At 41.8% G+C, this 19,787-nt stretch overlaps 1 protein-coding gene and 1 long non-coding RNA gene across 3 annotated transcripts in view; one reads left to right on the top strand and one right to left on the bottom strand.

Annotated features, from left to right (window-relative positions):
- Positions 1–18,653, top strand: part of RAB11FIP2 (RAB11 family interacting protein 2) — a 68,890-nt gene extending 50,237 nt beyond the window's left edge. Inside the window, exon 6 of one of the 2 annotated variants that reach the window (XR_005380675.1) lies at positions 18,367–18,653. The gene's annotated coding sequence lies outside the window, so the exon portion shown is untranslated. Of the gene's footprint in view, positions 1–5,854; positions 6,453–18,366 lie in introns of those variants that run through there. The other variant, XR_005380676.1, reaches the window with a different exon arrangement.
- LOC102156795 lies at positions 1,262–11,558 on the bottom strand. Its single transcript, XR_005380677.1, has 3 exons — positions 11,149–11,558; positions 3,463–3,518; positions 1,262–1,946 (listed from the first exon to the last, which is right to left on the bottom strand). It is a non-coding gene; the product is annotated as an uncharacterized LOC102156795 (long non-coding RNA).
- Positions 18,654–19,787: the final 1,134 nt, after the last annotated feature.

Genomic DNA, 19,787 nt, shown 5'->3' with positions numbered 1-19,787 from the left:
CAAAAATATATCTCATGAGGACAATAAGCAAGGTAGGCTTTTTTAACTAAAGTGTTTATTTAATGTACCTATCTTTCATTGGATAGTCTGGAAAAATGAGTACAGAAGCCTCAGTGAAACAGGGTAAATAGATTTCATCTCCAGTATTAATTGATCAATAAGCATTTATTGCTAGTTGTAGATGTCGGCAAAGCCTCCTCTGGCCTCTCCCATCCATCTATTCATTGGAACCCACATCCATCCATCTTTTTTCCTTCCACTCAACAAATTAAATACCTGCTATGTATAAAGCACTGTTCAAAACACAAATGATACAGAGTTGAGCAAAATGTACAAACAGTGCCATAATCAATCAGTGATGTCTACTAAGGGTTCAGTAAGTCTATGTTTTCCTCTTCCCCACCCCACTTTTAAGGGGCATTTTGAGTCTTTTAAGGTCTACTCAAGTTGGAATAACCAATTAATTGTTATCTTCTTGTGAAGGTAGACATTTATGTCATCTGGTGATACTGAGACTACACAATAGATAATGAGAAATGTATCCAGTATTACAAAGAAGTAATGATGAGCTCACATGCAATCCTTCCATGACTCTCTTAGTTAATTCATGAGTTTAATTTTGACCAAATATAGTTGAAACCTGGAAGATGTTTCCAAGCAAAGTTAAAAAAAAAAAAAAAGAAGAAACACTGAATTATCTCCAGTATAGAGACAATTCTTGAATGATTAGAGGTAATGATGTAAATGGATTATTGTTATCCTTTTCTTTCTTTTTCTAAAAAGATTTATTTATGTATTTGAGAGGGAGAGAGAGCACAGGCTGGGGTGCAAAGGGAAAGGGAATCCATATGTAGCATCCCCACTGAGCAAGGAGCCCAATGTGGGGCTTGATCTCGTCACCCTGAGGTCATGACCCTAAGATCATGACCTGAGCTGAAATCAAGTTTTGGATGCTTAACCAGCTGAGCCACCCAGAAGCCCCAATTATTATTCTTTTCTGCATTGCCAAAAACTTACTATCATTCTCCATTTGGAATTGGAACCATATCAGTTAGAAATGAAAGATGAAGAAAATATATTTTATTTAAGAAAACTTCATTAATGGGTGCCTGGGTGACTCAGTGAGTTAAGTGTCCAACTTTTGATTTTGGCTCAGGTCATGAACTCAGGGTCGTGAGATCAAGCCCTGAGTCAGGCTCTGCACTGGGCATGGAGCCTGCTTAAGATTCTCTCTCCCTCTCCCTTTGTCACCCCACCCCAATGCTCTCTCTCTAAAACTCTTTTAAAAAGAGAGAGAGAAGAAAATAAAAAAAGAAAACTTCATCAACATTTATGATGCATGATTTCTTTCATTTGGTGAAAAGTGAGTACCAAACTGCCAAATGGATTAAGAGTTGTATATAAAGGAATTGTTTTCAGTAGCTTCTAAACTGAATAAACTAACTGAAAAATTTTCATACCCAGAATTTAATGATGTCTGATTTGGCCTTTTTATTGAGAATAATTACCTCCAAAAGATGAAAACCAAACATCAAAGCAATGGGAAAAAGCTGGGCCAATCAATAAATAGACTTAGAACAACTGAGTGCCATCTGGAAAAAATACAAATTCAAATCCAAACCTCACTCTTTATACCAAAATAAATTCTATATGGTTTAAAATTTTAAACATACAATATTAGAGGCACCAAAAAAAGCGTGGGAGTCTTTGCCCCATTTTTGTTTTATTTCTTAGTATCAGAGCAGGAAAGGCCTTTCTGTTCAAGTCACAAAACCTAAATTCTATAAAGGAAAACATATTTGATGACATAAAACCTTTTAAAGCATTTGAACAACAAAGTACCATAAACAAAGTCAAAAGGCAAATGGTAAAATGGCAAAAGACTGCCCCACACATGACAAATAAGGTCTATCTTCTCTATCACACAAAGCGGTGCCACACCACACCTGTAAGAGAAAGGTAAACCATTAGGAAAATGGGCAGAAGAAAAAACCCAAATGTCCTTATAAACACCTACAAATTAGAACAAAACAAAGAAGATGCCTTGTTTCACCTAGCAGACTACTCGGCAGGATTAACACAGTGGCTTCCAGGAGAAGGGGACGTGGGTACTCAGGTCATTTGCAATGTAATTGGAGACAAGCCCTTCGGAGGGCAATTTCACAGTATCTTAATTTCTTCAATGCATCCTTTTACTGATCCAATATTTTTTTTTCTAGAAATTTATCTTACAGATATTCTGGAACATATACAAATATGTGCTTGACAGGATGCTAACTGCATCATTGCTGATGTTAACAAAAAACCGGAAATGGGTCACCGGAAATGTAAATCAAACATTTTTGATATCTCATGGAATACTATGCAGGAATTAAAAAGCAAGAGATCTGTATACAAGTTGATACACAAAATATTCAAGGTACACTGCTGAGGGAGAAGGGAAAGGCAACAGAAAAATATACAGAACTCCAATCATCTTATTAAAATATGTATGGGGATGTGTGTTTGCAGGAACATTCCTGGAAGAATGTATGAGATGGTGGTTACTTAGGAAGAATAGGACTGAGGATTTGCAAAGGAGACAGATTCACTTTTCATAAACCCCTTTTGGCCTGTTTTAATTTTTCATCATATCTGTATGTCATTTTCAGAATTAAATAGGATACATCTTTTGATCAACCTCAGGAATATTTGACTATTATCTGATTATAGACTTGAGCCACTTTTTTATGTAATTCGGGGGTCTGTATTTGAAAAATAATACCGAGGGAGCCTCAAGCAAACCACTGCTCTGCTAAGGTGAGTGGTTTACCATCTGGCCAAGAATAGGAGTCAGGCTCCTCCATTTTCAAAACTGTCAGCTTTCCCACTCTCACATCTGGCATCCAGAACACATGGGGCCCTTCTCCCGAGAGCAGAGTCCCTGTGACCCAGTCTCTTCATGAGGATTGATGCTGCCTCTGCTGGAGAACCACAGGAAAGGTGCTGCCCATCATGTTTCTTAGGGTAAATTTCCGGCAGAAATCAACCCAGGAATTTCTTTTTAAATTTTCTGTATGAATTGGACAGTGAAGTTCTCAAATTGTTTCTTTACCAGATTGCTGCACTTTTTTTTTTCCTTCAATCTTAGCACCAAATTCAGAGTTCAGTACAGAACTGGGTGTTTAATGACTATTTAAGGATCTGGTTTGTGACCAAGACATTTATGAGAGAAACCATGACATCAAAATAAACTAAAGAAATGATCAGGCTTAATGTCACTCTGATGGGAATCTTTTCTTTCACATGTAGGCGAGATGTAGGGAAGGCATGCTTTCCTTCTAGGAAAAATAGCTACCTCCTTGGCAGTATCCTGGCCAAAAATACTTAATTTTGTTTTCTTTTTCTTATTTATTTATTTATTCATTTATTTATTTATTTATTTTAAGATACTTAATTTTGATCTAATAATGAGAAACTAACCAGATGAGTCCAGAAATAGTACATTCTAATCAGTTGTCTGTGAAATCTTCAAAGTCCTGAAAAACAGTGAAAGAAAAAGGATTGCTCCAAATTAAAATAGTTTAATGAGACACAACCAAATGTATCGCTCGGGTATTGGATCTGGAGTAGGGGGGAACAAAGCAAAAAAAAAAGGTATTTGGAAAGCAATTGAGAAAATTGAATATGAACTATTAGTAAAGTTAATTTTCTCAGGTGTTTTGATGGTTATGTAATAAAATGCCTTTTTTATTAGGTAAGGGGCCTATTAAAGTGTTTAGGATGGAGGCATTTTGGTGCTTGCAACTTGTTTTAAAATGGCTAAAGAGGGATCCCTGGGTGGCGCAGCGGTTTAGTGCCTGCCTTTGGCCCAGGGCGCGATCCTGGAGACCCGGGATTGAATCCCACGTCGGGCTCCCGGTGCATGGAGCCTGCTTCTCCCTCTGCCTATGTCTCTGCCTCTCTCTCTCTCTCTATCATAAATAAATAAAAATTAAAAAAAAAAAATAAAATGGCTAAAGAAAAGTACACAGAGCCAGAGAGCTAAAGTAAATGTAGCAACACGGCAACAATTTGTAAATCGAGGTGAAAGGTAGATGGGCATAGACCGTATATTCCTTTCAATTCTTTTAAGAAAGTTTGAAATTTTCAAATGAAAAAATAGGGGAAAAAAATCTGATGTGACTCATATAATCCTACTGTTAGTAAACAGCAAAAATAATATTATGGTAGTTAAATAGTAATACAATTAAAATTTTAGCCCTATTAAGTGATATTAAGTAGGAATAATAGTATTTAATTGCAGTAGTAGTAAATCGTAATAAAAAATAAAATAATAAACAAGAAGAAGAATTCTTTCTTTTCAGGTTAGATTCCCTTGCTTTCTGCTGACCCTCTGACTTTGCCAGTTACCCTATTCCTCCAAGGGGAGGACAGTCTCTTAGGTCCCTATCAGCCTGGTCCATCTGACCTCTTCTGACAGCACACCGGCTCATGGGCAGTGCCTGCCCCCCTGTGTAGCCTCCATTCCTGCCAGCCTCCTTGGCCTGCCTCCTTACACCTTCTCCTGGCGGGGAGTGTTTCCATCAGGGTCCCAGGTGGCTTGTTTTTCTCAACCTTTGCCCTGACCCCCCTTCGCTGTCGCTCCCCAGGTGTCTCTGCTTTCAGACCTCACCCCACCCCTGCAGCCTTTGTCTAATTAAACTGAAGTGGTGCCACCTGGCAGTCTTCCTTCCTGGGCCTCTTTGGGTGGGTTTTTGTGTTGTTTTTTTTTTTCTTTTCCTTTTTCCCCTCTGGGGCTGTCATGAATTTCTCATCGGCATCATTGGCCTTTCCTGCCCTCCCTTCCCCTTAGCTGGGGCCAGGTGTCCGGCTCACAGTTGTGATATAAATTGCTCTTGGCCTTTTCCAAAACCAGGAAGGCCCAGTTGAGAGTGCTCCATGCCTTTCCAGACGCAGCTTCCAAACATGGGTGCCCTGATAGGTGTTTTCAATCATCAGCATCTGTTTTCCCTAGCTAGGGCATGTCTGGGTTTGTGTTACCACTTGTCAGTAGCCTGTGTGGCAAGAAAGGTGCCATCGCTTCTTCCTTCCTGGGGGCCCTCCTGCCCTTTCTCACCCATGTTTGACCTTTTAACTTTCACACTTTGAAATTTAATGCCAAAACCTTTCCTATCATTCTCCTGGAATCCCCGAGACCTCCCAAATAACACCAGATGCAAATAAATCTCAAACAGTTGAGGCCAATTTGAGAATTTTCATACTGGGTCCACCAAAGGAAGGAAGCAAGGCATGGATAAATCTCACCTAGATTTCCCAGATTGGAGCTGTGATCTGGCCAATGGGTTGGACTATGAGTATAGGGACTGTAGTATAAAATATACCAGGAAGAGAAATGAAAACTGGAAAATTGTGGGAACCAAGGGGCGGTCGGGCTAGAACATGCTGTGACATAGATTCAGCCTTAAATACTTCATCAAATCCACACTACACACAAAATACAGGTAGTTAGGTGGCATTGACACTGCCTTCTTCTCTCGTCTCTTGGATATTCTTCCTTCGAGTTTCCAACATTTGAGAAACAGAGATGAACAAAGATAGTTGGAGGATCTGAAAAAGGGAGTACTGGTCCTGACCTAGTCAGCGATGAGCTTTGTAATTTTGTTCAAGTTGCCAAACTCGTTTGTGTCTCTTTCTCTTGTTGTAAACCGAGGGAGTGGGGTGAAGCCTGGTGGATTTGATGACCTGCAGGGCCTCCTCCAGCCCCAAAGCTCCGTGACTGTGAAATAGGTTGGGCTGAAGTTTTTTTTTGCATTCTTCTAGAAAATGCCTTTTAAACACTGAGGGGCCTTTGTGTTTTTCATAATTCTGATAGCTCTGTTCCGAGAAACCAAACCTGATCAGAACCCAGGGTGAGGATGACAGAAAACGGACCGCGTGACAAGCTAAGGCCCAAGCATGGGCCAGCAGGGCAGTGAATCAACACCGAGGGGTCTTCCTCATTGATCTGAGTCCCAGAGGAGCCTCTCCGCAAACGCCACTGGATGCCCGGGCCTGCGCGGCTGCATTCTACACCACCCGGCCCTGCCTGGTTTCATCACCTCTCCCTGAGTGTTTGATGATGGTAACTTTGATCTGAGCCCGAAACCCCAAATCAAAGTGATCGTTTGTTTAATATTTGTCACACATCCGGAAATTCTAAGACCCAAAACAGAACAGAAAGCACTATAACAAGGATTTTCCTTTCCAGCCAATTAAGGTCATTAAAGAACAGTGTCCCGATTCAAATAGTTGCCTAAGCTTAGAATTAGTGAGTTTCCCCAGCAACAAGTTACAAAAAGAGTCCACCAAATCATGTCGGAGAACAGAGGGAAAATAGAAACGTAGAAATAAAAGTATGATTAAACAATTCCTTTGACACCTACGTAATTTAATCTAAATAGAAGGCAGATCCCACATGTGCATCTAAGCAAGGACCTGAACTTTCGAGTTACTTGGAGGAACACAGGTTTCCCTCCGCTATTCAAAAGCTGAGTGCTCCGCTGAAACCTTTCATAAGCTGAAAGGGAAGAAATAATTAGCATTAATTTGCACGGAAAATAATGTGAGCATTTCCAGACCCCCAAATAAAAAGCCTGGGCTTTCCGGATACCTTGGGACACATCTTGCTAACGGACGCACAAGACAGATCCAGATAAAGCACAGGTGCTCCGTGACACTGAGAGCTCCGGGGGCCTGATGCTGAGATGCCGAGTGTGGCTCAGGGGGGTGAGCTGGGGGGTGCTGCTACCCCACCCAGCTCCCCTCCTGCAGACCCCACAATGCTGTTTTCACTTCCCCCACCCACTACCCTTTCTTTTTGCAAAAGTGAAAATCTCGTTTTGGTTAAGTGAAGACAGGAACTCATGTAGGTCTTCCAGAAAAGCAAAGGGGCAAAACGTGAACTTTGGAAAAGGTTATCCCCTGGTCGCCACAGTGAGTCAAGTTGAGAAATCTAGCCACCGTGACGCCCATATCCCTGGGTGGCGCAGCGGTTTGGCGCCTGCCTTTGGCCCGGGGCGTGATCCTGGAGACCCGGGATCGAATCCCACGTCGGGCTCCCGGTGCATGGAGCCTGCTTCTCCCTCTGCCTGTGTCTCTGCCTCTCTCTCTCTCTCTCTCTCTCTGTGACTATCATGAATAAATAAATAAAGTCTTTAAAAAAAAAAAAAAAGAATCATCAAACCTATCATTTGACACCCCCCCCATCACTACCACCCCCCATTTTACTAAACAGTCACTTCCACGGCTGTATGGCTCCATAGAGAGGCAGCAGCGATTCCCGCTCTGCTTCCAGAAAGGAAAAGCATTTGGAACCCTTCCAGCTTCTGGGGGCCAGGAGGGGGCGTGGCTTACCTGACAGGTGAGGGTGGGAAGGGAGGTGAGCATCTTTGACTCTGCGGCAGGCCGTCCCCAGGTGTGCATTCTGGGGCATCTCAGTCAAATAATGAGCTCCTGGGTGAGCCCCCCATCTGTAGGGGGAACCTCTAGTTGGCCAGAGCTGACTGTGACTGAGTGGCCAGTTCGATCCACTTCAGAATGAAGGATCAAGAAGCCCATTCCGGGTGCATGATGCTTTTAGTTTTATCTTTAACACAGCTGGTATTTTTGTCTCCCATTGACCAATTCCTCCTCTGTCTCAGGTTAGGAAGAAAGGGGTGTTATTTATTGTGGCCCCTACAACTCCAGTAAGTCAATCAACCCTTACCTACAAGGAGCCTTCCTCATTCCCAGGGACTGAGTCTTTAAAGAAGGCTAAGCCTTGGTCCCTGTCCTGAGCAACCTGCAGTCTAGGATTATGAAATTCAATTTTATTAATTTTAATTGTGAACAGTGTTCTCCCTCACTCTTCTGATCTCTTCGGGTGTTATCATTCTGTCCTATAAATAAATAGCATTATGTTTCTAATATGAATTATGGCAGAGCTATTTTGGTCCTCTTTGTATTACTGTTGGGTTTTAACAGCTCATACAGAACAAATTTGATTGTGTTTATATTTAAACCTTCTTAACGAGGGAAACAGAAGGATTAGATTCAAGAAAAACAGGAGCAGCATTCTGAATGTGTTTAAACAAGTTTTCCCCACTGATAAATAGAACTATCGAGTATCATTTTCAACTAGACTGACAAGAAAAAAAAAGCCATCCGCTCCCCCTAAAGAATTTGTACAATGCTCAAGGCAAGTTACAGCTGGATCCTCTTAAAGAAATCAATCTTTTCTAGTAAATGACTCGTAAGACCATTTAAATCTATGAAGCTTTTCAGTAAATTTATTCAATTAAAAGGATTTTCAATATTTTAGCAAACATTAAATTACTTCTAATATTCTTGCGATGTCAGAACAGAAAACAAAACACAGCGCCCACCCAACAGCCCCTCTCCGGAGCCGCAGCCGGCGCCCACAGCGCCCTGCCAGCCTCCGGGCAAGTCTCGGAGTAGGCTGATGGAAGCTACTTCGGTGCGCTAATGCTGACAAATTTACTTATCATTCATGATAATCACTCCCGCCGCTTCAGGGGAAAAATTTTTCAAGCACCTAAGTACTGGGGGATTACATTATGCCATAAGAAAAGGCAGAAAATAATTTCTGTAATGACAAGGCAACATCAGTCAAGACTCTGGACCAGATAATCATATTATTCTGTTATTAAAGAAGACTAACTTCTCTGGGTCCGGAGTATATTGCATCTCATCTTGGGACTTCTTCTAGAAATCGTTTGAAGAAGTTTACTTTTGGGCACCTGGGTGGGTCAGGGGCTGAGTATCTGCTTTTGGCTCGGGTCGTGATCCCTGGGGTCCTGGGATCGAGTCCCACATTGGAGCCTCCTTCTCCCTCTCTGTGTCTCTGCCTCTCTCTCTCTCTCTGTGTCTCTCATGAATAAATAAATAAAATCTGAAAAAAAAAAAGAAAGGAAAAGGTCACTTTCTAGTCTATGCTTTGGATTTCTATTTAAGTAACATTCTTTTTTTTTTTTTTTCAATTGATGAAACATCCTAGTCACAAGTAGGGGTTATCGTTCCCATCCAAGAAGTATATGCTACTGATTAGCATAATGAGCTGACTAAATGGAGGGATACGATGATAAGAAGAACAGTCCTCATCCCTCCCTCCTTGCCAGTAGGTGGAGATTAGAATTTATGAGTTTATAAGCTTTTTGGTGCATAATAGAATCAATCTCAAGTAGGGAGAATCACCCAGGTCTGAGTATGGACACAAAGAGATTTAAAAGTCTTTCAAGCTCCACCCCCTAACCCCCAAAAGGACTGTGTTAGTTCTAGAAATACTCTTTGGACCAATAGAGCCATGAGATACCACTTTCCATTAGGCTGGGAAGAAGGAAGTTGGTGGGGACACAGCAACACAAGCATATTCCCACCCTGCTGGCCGGGGTGGGCAGGTAAGCCCACATACCTCATCATTCACCAGGTCTGCCTTTCAAGGTACATCCCAAGCACATGCTCATCCAGGTGCCTACAGGACCAGTAGAGGATGGTTTCATTGCAGTCTTATTTTTCACAGGGGATCCTGGAAGCAACTGGGGAGTGTTGGGCAGGTAAAACAGGGTGGAGTCTATCCTGGATGCTGTGCAGTAATTCTAAATAACAAAGTTGATATCTACACAGCAAGATGGATTGACTTGAAAACATTTAGTCCTGACCAAAAAATGCCAGATACAGAGTGAGAACTATGTGACAGCACCTTTTCTGTCGGTCGACAATACTTGCGTACAGATAACAGTTTGCATTTTACAAACAAAAGACACTAGTGAATTGGAGTGGTTGCATGTGGTGGAGGTGGGTGATGGGTGTAGGGCACGAAGAATAAATAAATAATTAAAATACAGAAAAGGGGGCTATGCATAGAATGATAGCGCATGGAGTAATGGTGTATCACGAACTGGGTATGATGAACCCATATCTCTGCATTTCAAGTACTGCCCCTCTCCCAAATATAATACACACCCACACATAAACACACACAGGATTGCAAGGTGGTGACACATGGGCCAAATCAGTACATAGAGATGTCATGTCTTCTTTGGCTCTTGCAGTATATATAAATGGTTTTGATTAGTTGCCAACATTTGAAGTGCAGGGCTTCAGCTACTCTTAGAAGATCCAGCAAGCTTGGGCTGATGGTAGCAATCCCCAGATGTGCCTGGAAGATGCCCCATCTGAACAAGCATGTCATGTCCCCATCACCCCAGCCCTCACCCCCCTGCATCGTCAGCTGAGGGTGAGGTCACCTGCCTCAGGTTATGTGCTAAATCAGACCATTTCTGTTCTACCTCCCGCCTGGGTTGTGACGCGGTGCTGACACCAGCTGCCCTCCCTCACTCTCCTACCACACCCTCTCTGGGGTTTGTTGACCCAGACCAAGTGAAGGAAAGGGAGGAACAGGGATGATTCCTAAAATGTTGGTTAAAGTGATGGAGCAGGTTTGGGCCTTTCGCTGAAATGAGGGACACTGGGACAGCATCAGACTTGGGGGGAAATTCAAGAATCTCCTTTTCCACCATGAGATGTTTCAGGTGACTGCTGGACAGCCAGGCATTGGGGTTAAAGCACCAGGGGGATGCGAGTGTGGACTTCCAGGGAGAGGCCAAGGTTGAAGGACAACCAGGTGGGCATCATCACCAGGAATGTGGCGTATTAAGCTGTGGGACTGAATGTGATCACTTTAAGCCAAGTCCAGAAGTGGGGAAGGGGAATTAAGGAAACAGGAAATTAGAAATAATCTCTGTTGAGATGGGACATGTGAATTAAAAAAATGAAAGTTTAGGAGAATTCCCAAGCTATATCATTTCGCTTTTTTTTTCCCCAGGGCAATAGCCAATTGAATAAATCTAAAAAATTCAACACTCAGTGCCAAAACATGCTGCAGAATGGCATGTATAGTTTGGTAGCATTTATGACCGCTGAAAAGAATATTTATGATTATTGAAAAGAATATGCAAAACAATCCAGTGTATTTTTTATGAGTATTTTTTATAAGGCACAGCCTTCCGAGAGGAACAAAGGAGAGTGGGGCTGAGGAGGCGTGTGGGGGGGGGCAATAGGACTATAGTAATCTGTAATATTCTATTTTGATTTCTTAAGATTAAAAGGAATAAATATGATAACGTGTACCAGGCCATACTGCTGGACTCTGAGAATCCGCTGTTGAAGATAAGGATGTGGTCCTTGATCTCATGGGATTTCCAGGTCAGGCGATTTGGGGGTTGACAGCACACAGTCAATGTGGTACATGATTACAAGTGTTAAGTAGAAGAGAAGAGTGGACCTCTGGGAGTCAGTAAAGTCAGGGAATCTACTTCAGACGAGGAGTCTGGAAGGGCTTCCCTGAGGTGGTGAACCTCTACGTGGAATCCTAAAGGTAGGAAGACTCTGTCCAGTGATGGGGGAGGGGCAGCTGGAACAGCACGTGCAAAGGCCCCAGGGCAGATGAGAGTTTGACAAGTCTTTTCATTCAGTGCTTTGGGTGGGGTTAAGGGAGAGTCTTAACGTTTGCTGGAGACTCAAAAAGGCAGCCATTCAGAGAGGAGATCACACCCACCTTGGATCCCTAGGTTGCCATGGTAACTACATTTGTGTCTCAAAGTCATTCTTGATCTCCTGTTGGGGGTCTCACCTGAGTATTCCCAGGGAGGAGAGGGGAGAAGGGTGTGGCTTGAACGGACAGTAGGGTTCGGCTTTGCTCCATACCTTCCTAGGGAATACCCCATTTTGAAAAATCACTACGAGGATAGGGACTCTTTTTCCAGATGGCCCCACAAAGCAATGACTTTGGTTGCTTTCCAATGAAGCCAAGTCACCCAAAGACCTCATCAAAGGTGGTGAAAACATGAAGTCTGATTATCCGACCTGCGTGAGGAGGGTGGGGCAAGATGAACCACATTGTAATGTGTGTATTTGAAAGATTTTTTTTCATTTATTTGAGACAGAGAGAGTTCGAGAGAGCAGGAGTGGAGGGGAGGGGCAGAGGGAAGGGGAGAAGCAGACCCCCCTCCTGCTGAGCAGGGAGTCTGATGTGACATGCGGGGCTGGATCCCAGGACCCTGAGATCACTACCTGAGCTCAAGGCAGAGGCCTAATGGACTGAGCCACCCATGCTCTCCTGTAATATGTGTTGTAAACACCTACGAGCTAGACCCCTGTGTGGGTTTCAGGGACTCCATCTCTGGAGCAGGGAAACAACCCTACAACCGTCCGAGAACAATAAGAACATTTCAACAACAAATCTCCAAGCATCTGACGCATAAATTCTATGCCGTCCTTATTCTGTGACAGCATAGCTTTTGCCCAGTCTTCAAAGCTACAGTAAAATAGGCCAGGGATTTAGCGAGTTTTCTTTATTTTTATTTGTGCATATGCAAACAGGCCCCAGCCAGCCACTCCTGGCAACTGAACATCTGTGCTCACCTTCCTTTTAAAAATAAGCAAGCAAATCAAATTCTGAAAAAACTCTTTGCCTAGATTATCTTCTCCATGTTTTAGCAATCCTTGTTCACTGGCCCCTTCTCTGGATGTGACAGGTGACATTTATTAGGACTCTAGTGCAGGTTTTCTTATTTGCCTTTTGCCTTTTTTTTTTTTTTTTTTTTTTTTTGCATGACTTTGCACTTTTCCAAAGTTTCTCTGTAATTTTTGCTTTGGTTCCAGTGTTTTAAGGTTGGCCTGGGATTACTTTGTTTTGTCTTACTGGCATCAGACATTAACATTAAAGAGAGAGGGAGAGAGAGGCATAGGCAGAGGGGGAAGCAGGCTCCCCAAAGAGCAGGGAGCCCGATGCGGGACCTGATGCCAGGAACCCCGGGATCACCACCTGAGCCAAAAGAAGGCAGATGCTCAACCACTGAGCCCTCCAGGAGCCCCTTAACTTTTCTTTCTTTCTGAACTTCTGACCTGAACTTCTGGCTCTTGTGGGCCTCCCCTTAGGCAGCTCTGTATCCTCTTTCCCTCCCATTTTATTCTTCCCAGTGGTTTCACCATTTGGAAAGGTGTCAAAGTCGCATTAACTTTACTCAACACCTAGTAGTCTCTGCGATGCACCATCAGCTGAATTGAGTCACATTAAAATCTAATTACTGCACTAAATGGATTATGATTACATACTCCACTGCTTTGGTCTGTCAAGTGTATTTTCAACAAGGTGAAAACTTGCCTCTTTACCTGGGAAGAGATTTAAAGAAAAGGAATTTACCAACTTTCTGCTAAAATAATACCCGTTTGTTCATTCATTGAATACTTATTGAGCTTCTATTATATGCTAGGCACTGTGCTAATTATTGAGTATAAACTGATGAATAAAAGGAACATCGGCCCTGCCCTTGAGGAACGTAAGTCTGAGGGGAGACACAGACATTAACAGACAAATGTACGGCACATAATTTAAAATTACGGTGAGCAAATGGAGAAAATGAATAGGGAGCTATGGTTGCGAATAACTTGGGGGAACTATGTGGGTTGTTGATAGAGTTGCCAGATTAGCAAATAAAAATACGGGACTCCCAGTTAAATCTAAATTTCAAATAAATGATGAATACATTTTTGGCAGAATTATATCCTACACAATGTTTGGGATTGACTTATGCTAAGAAATATGTGTTACATTTGTTATTTATCTGATATTCAGATTTAACTGGGTGTCCTGTATTTTATCTAACAAGCTGCTAGTTGGGGAGGGGCCCTCTGAAGAGGTGATATTATTTTTTGTTTTGTTTTTCAAATTTATTTATTTATGAAAGACACACAGAGAGAGGCAGAGGGAGAAGCAAGCTCCCCATGGAGCAGGGAGCCCGATGCAGGACTCGATCCCAGGACCCAGGGATCACCACCTGGGCCAAAAGGCAAATGCTCAACCACTGAGGCACCCAGGCTTGAACTGAGAACTGAAGGATAAAAGAGAATGGAGTTGAAATCCCAAGAGTTAGAGCTGGGCATGATCCAGGGGCAGAGTGGGGAGTGAGTCCCTGATTGGGTTGGAGGTGTGGATAGAGGCCAGATCATATGAGGCTTTCTATGTCCTGGCAAGGAGGGTAAATTTTATTTGAAATACATTACAAAGCCTTTGAAACATGTTAAGCATGAAATGGGGATGATAGATCAAATTTAAGTGTTAAAATCATAATCCTGGCTGCAGCATGAAGAAGAGCTTGGAGGGGACCAGAGGCGAAGTGAGGCAGAAAGTGAGATAGATATTACAGTTATCCAGGGAAAGAGAGCTGTTTGGATGGAGGGGAGATGAGATAAGTAGATCTGAGATATATTTTGCAGACAGAATTGACCATATTTGCTCATATATTGGACACAGAAAGCAGTGGGGGGGAAGGAATCTAGAGAATACATTGTTTTGAATGGAGGGTCTAGGTAGACAGTGGGGCCACTCCTGAGATCGGAAGGACTGGGAGGAACAGTGAGGAGGTACTATGAAAGGGAAAGGAGTCAAGAGTTCACAATCAGAAGGCTTAGGTTACGCCAGCCATGAGACACCCAATGACCCCCACCACTGAGTCATCCACGGAGCTTCATGGTTCATGAATGTTTCCCACCTAATCATATTGTTTGACACGGCACTTCCTTAATTCTGGCATTTCTGATTCCTGCAGCTCTGTGATGGCGATATTGTATCTGAACCGAAAATGTTCCTCATTTGGCATCTTGCTTGAGCCCCATTGGTTTGTACCCTGTGTGATGTGTCACATCTTGTCTCATACTGTCTATAATGTGGATGTTGTCTTTCTTCTGTAAAGCCAGGTTATCACAGTCTCCTATAACACAGATCAGAATTGAGCTAGTCTTGCGGTTCAGGGGTGCCATCTTCACACTGGACTAAAAAGAAACCAGCCATTTGGTGCGTCAGTTTTGGGAAATGTTGAGCCCCCAGTACCCCTGCCTTGGTGCTAAGAACTCCTGAGGTCATAGGCAATGAAAGGCTTCCTGAGAGAGAAACTCTGAGTTCTCCTTGACCTAAGCCTGACCAAGGGACTAAACCACAACCAGTCAAGAGGCCAGTGGCTAAGGTTATGGGATCTGGCATCAAGAGACCTGGGTTCAAGCCCAGGCTTCCCTACCAACTAGTTGTGTGACCTTGAACATGTTATTGATTATTGCATAACACGAGCAACTTCATATTTTACACACTTCATATTTTACGCACTTAGCATGGAGCCCAAACAAACACAGTATGCGGCCTGTAACTGTTGTCCTTTGCTGCCTTCTTTTATAACATATGATGGAACTGAGGGAATGTATTTGTTAGCCCAAAAATATGGGGTGCAAGCGATGAGCCATGATGATTCTGAATGATGGAGAAGTCAGCACGGTGGTTAAGAACATGCACCCTGGAGTCAGGTTGCCTGGGTTTGAATGCTGATTCTGACGCTTACTGGCTATGGGGCCTTGAGCAGTCACTGAATTTCCCAGAGCCTTGGTTTCTTGATCTTTTTAATGGACTCATAGGTTGTTGTAAGAATTAAATGAGTGATATAAGGGAAACATCCAGAAGAGTGCATGAGGGCAAGATGCCTTTGTGAATACGAGCTAGTGCTATGGAAGGGACACGGTTGGTGGGAGGCAGGAGGAATGGACACTAAATTGAAGTTAGGTAAGTTTGAGTTGTTGCCCTGAGACGACTGGACCTGTTATTCCCCAGCGCCAAGGCACTTGGTAGAGCTGCTGATGGTGGCGGTCAGTCTTCCCCATTCCTTCTCACTTCTTTCTCTAAACCTTTAAAATGACAAAAAGGGGAGTTTACTTTGATATTCATGAGGAAGTGACTGGTGGCCCTCTGGAATAATCTGCCCCTGCAGAAGATGGAATGTGTGCAATCACAGAGTGGAAAAGAATAGAGTGTGTGAAGGGGAAGCAGGTTCACCCCGATGGGCCACTGAACACAAGTCATGGAACAGGAACTGAGGATCAGGACCATTTAGTGTGTGCTGAAGGGTGTCGTCACGGGGCACAGGAGAAGAGAACAAGGGGGGAATGGTGGCCATATGATCTCAAAAATCATGTGCAGAAGTTTGGAGAAAACGTATGTTGAGGGTGGACCCTCCCCAGCAACGAGAATTTCTCCCTGCATAGAATTCTCACTGACGGATATTACCTTGGTAAAATATCCAGGTTTCAACCCTCCTGACAACCCATGTTTCTATTTGGGTTTCCTGTGATTCCAGGGAAGGTGGTCCCAGCCTCTTACCCTGAGGTGAAGCTCCTGACCTGGTGTAAGACAAATCGCACCTACATTGATCTTCTTGTACTCTTCCCCCAGTGACAGGTTCTAAGGAAGGCATGTGACCCAAGTTGGTTCAATGAGTTCATCTCAAGTCTTTGGTTTGGGAGTTCTAGGATAAATAAGAGAAATAAAAACAACAACAACAACAACAACAACAACAACAACTATGTTAATACAAAAAGCTATACACGAATGCTTATAGTAGCTTTATTTGTAACTTCTGGAAAAGAACTAGAAACAACCCTGATGTTGTTTAACGGGTGAAAGGTTAAACAAATGGTGATACACCTACACTGTAGACTACTGGTCAGCCATAAAAGTAAATGAGTCATTGATACAAAAACCTGTATAAATCTTCAGATAATTATGCTTAGTGAAAACATCCAACTTCAAAAGGTGACATGCTGCATGATTACATTTATAGAACATCCTTCAATGACCTAATTATAGAAATTAGACAACAAATTAGTGGCTGCCAGAGATTAAGGGGGGGAGCAAAGGAGAAGTGGATATGACTATAAAAGTGTAATATGAGGGGCATCTGAGTGGCTCAATTGGTTAAGTATCTGCACGTGGCTCAGGTCATGATCTCAGGGTCCTGAGCTGATTGCTCAGCGGGGAGCTTCCTTCTCCCTCTCCCTTTGCCCCTCCCCCTGCTTATTCTCTCTCTCTCTCTCTTTCTCAAATAAATAAATAAAATCTTTTTAAAAAGTATAATATGAGGGATCCTTGCTATGATGGAGATGATGCGTATCCTGACTCTATTAGTGTAAATAACCTGGTTATTGCACTTGCTACAGTGTAATATAGGTTTGCAAGATATTGCCATTGGGGAAACTGGGTAAAGGGTAAATGTATCTTTTCATATTATTTCTTAGAACTACATGTGAATCTATATTTACCTCAAGATAAATGAATTGACTTTTTAAAATGTTCACTGTAACCATTAAAATAACAATGCTACATTATATGTATGGTTCCATGTACACAGTATATATGTACTATTATTTTAAGATGTAGTTAATATTTAATTAGAGGCATTCAATGTCATATGTATATCACTATAAAGCTATTAGAGGATATATTCATACAATGAAATACTACTAAGTCATGAAAAAGTAACATACTCTTGATAGAAGCAAGGACAGAGTTAAATCTCAAAACCAGTATACTTGAAAGAATCCTGATACAGAAAGTATATATTTTATAATTCAATTTATATGAAATTCTAAGACAGACAAAAACTAATCTATTGTAGAAACAAATTAGAATAGTGTTTGTCTCCTCAGAGGTGAGAGTGGGGATTGACCAAGAAGGGTAAGGGTCATAAGAGAACATTCTGGATAAGAATATTTTCTTTCTTGATAGAGTTTCGAGTTATACAGGTGCCTGCATTCATCAAGACTCATTGAATGGGACATTTAAGATATGTTCATTTAGCCATATATACATCCTATCTCAAAATCTATAAACAAATATTGAATTCTAGTAATTTTGTATATTCTTAAGTGATTTGGAGTAAAGTGTATCAATGGTTGTAACTTACTTAAATCCTTTTAAAAATGAAGTGAATTGCTGAATGAATAGAGGATGGATAGTTACGAGAAAATGAATACAATAAAATAATGTAGAATCTACATCATGGGCATTTGTGTGTTCGGGCTAGAATTCTTTCAATTTATCCTTATGCTTGAAAATTTATGTAAGAAAATAAACTGCTAACAGAGGGAAGATATCATAATAAGAATAAGAACATAAACCTTGTTAATCTCAAGGAAACCAGGAAAGGAGGAAGAAGGAAACAAAGAATAAAAAGGTCACATATCTGTACCCACATTTGATATAAATGAACTAAACAGTCCAATTAAAAAATAAAAAAATCAAAACTTGGACTTAAATAAGAACAACCCTATGCTATTTACTAGAGATACATTTTAAATATAAGGACACAAATGGATTAGAAGTAAAAGGATGAAAACAGAAAACAAAAAGCTAAGTGGAGGTAGCAGGACTATATTAATATCAGACAAAGTATGTTGTTTTAGCTCAAGATACATAATAAAATACTACTGACTGGGTGGATCCAACAACAGAATTTTGTTTTCTCATAGTTGTGGGACCAGAAGTCCGAAGATCATGGTCATTTCCTGGTGAGGACTCTCATCCGGGCTTGTGGATGGCCCCCTTCCCTCTCCGACCTCACATGGCCTTTCCTTGGTGAGCGCACCTGCAGGGAGAGAACAAGCTCTTTTCTTATAAGGGCACCAATTCAGTCATGAAGACCACACCCTCAGGACTTCATCTAACCATAATTACCTCCCAAAGGCCCCATTTCCAAATATCATCACACTGGGGGTTAGGGCTTCAATATTTGAATTTTGAGGGGAGTAAAACACTCAGTACATAATAAAAGTAAAACATATTAGAGATTTTAAAAGCACATTTTTTAATGCTAAAGATTCGATTCAATTGAAAGCTTAAGGATCCTTAATTTGTACGCACCTAATAACAGCTTTAAAATATATAAGGAAAATGTTGACAGACCTAAAAGGAGAAATAGACAAATTCACATCTGCAGTTGTTTTTTTGTTTTTGTTTTGGGTTTTATTGTAGGTGACTTTGTTATGAATCTATTGTTTGCGATAGTAGAAACTAAATCAAATTAGCTTAGGTTAAAATTTTCATCTGGCTTCTGGTAGAACTGTTCAAGTTTTTATTCTGTGTTGCTAATTTGAATTCTTATATTACTGAGTTTATTGTTCACTGCTTCTATCAAAGTTATGTGGCAACTATGTTTTAAATGTCCCCTACTTGGGACGCCTGGGTGACTCAGTGGTTGAGCATCTGCGTTGGGCTCAGGTAGTGATTCTGGGATTCTAGGATCAAGCCTCTTTGCAGGGAGCTTGCTTCTCTCTGCCTATGTCTCTGCCTTTCTCTGTGTGTCTCTCATGAATATATAAATAAAACCTTTAAAAAAAATCCCTATTCTTCCCTTATCTCAGCTGGTTACTAATGATCGCTGTTTTAGTTTTATAGATTCAGGGTCCTCTCGAATCTTTATTAATATGAAAATTTCTCAAGGTTTTTTTTTTTTTTTTTTTTTTTCCCAGTAATGTGAATTAGGGAGAGAATTCTCCTCCAGAGTCCTCTTCCCAGGTTATTTTCCAGCCCAGCAGCCTTCAGGGAGTGCTTCAGCCTTCTCACTGAGGTTGAACACATGAAGGCACCCTACTGGGCCAGCCAGTCCTAATTTCTGCCCCAAGGTAAGCCTTTGAACTTCAAACTGGGGTATGTCAATGGGGACATTTTAAGGCTCATGAAATTCCTTCCTGGTCACAGTGCTTTCTCATAAGAAGTGGAATTAGGAGTTTGGCTTTTCATTCTCTGTTAATCCCATCTGATTAGGAATCTCTACGTGAAAGAGACCTTGAAGTATTTGGTAAGGAAATGACACCATTCTTAGTTTCCAGAAGCAAGTTTCCTTCCTGAGTAGATTTTGATGGCTAGAGTTGGGAGGGAGTACATACCCCAT

Source organism: Canis lupus, chromosome 28 (genome assembly GCF_011100685.1).
Source record: "Canis lupus familiaris isolate Mischka breed German Shepherd chromosome 28, alternate assembly UU_Cfam_GSD_1.0, whole genome shotgun sequence".
Classification (NCBI taxonomy): domain Eukaryota; kingdom Metazoa; phylum Chordata; class Mammalia; order Carnivora; family Canidae; genus Canis; species Canis lupus.
The sequence above is the reverse complement of the archived record's forward strand: the minus strand, read 5'-3'. Positions and strand labels throughout refer to the sequence as shown.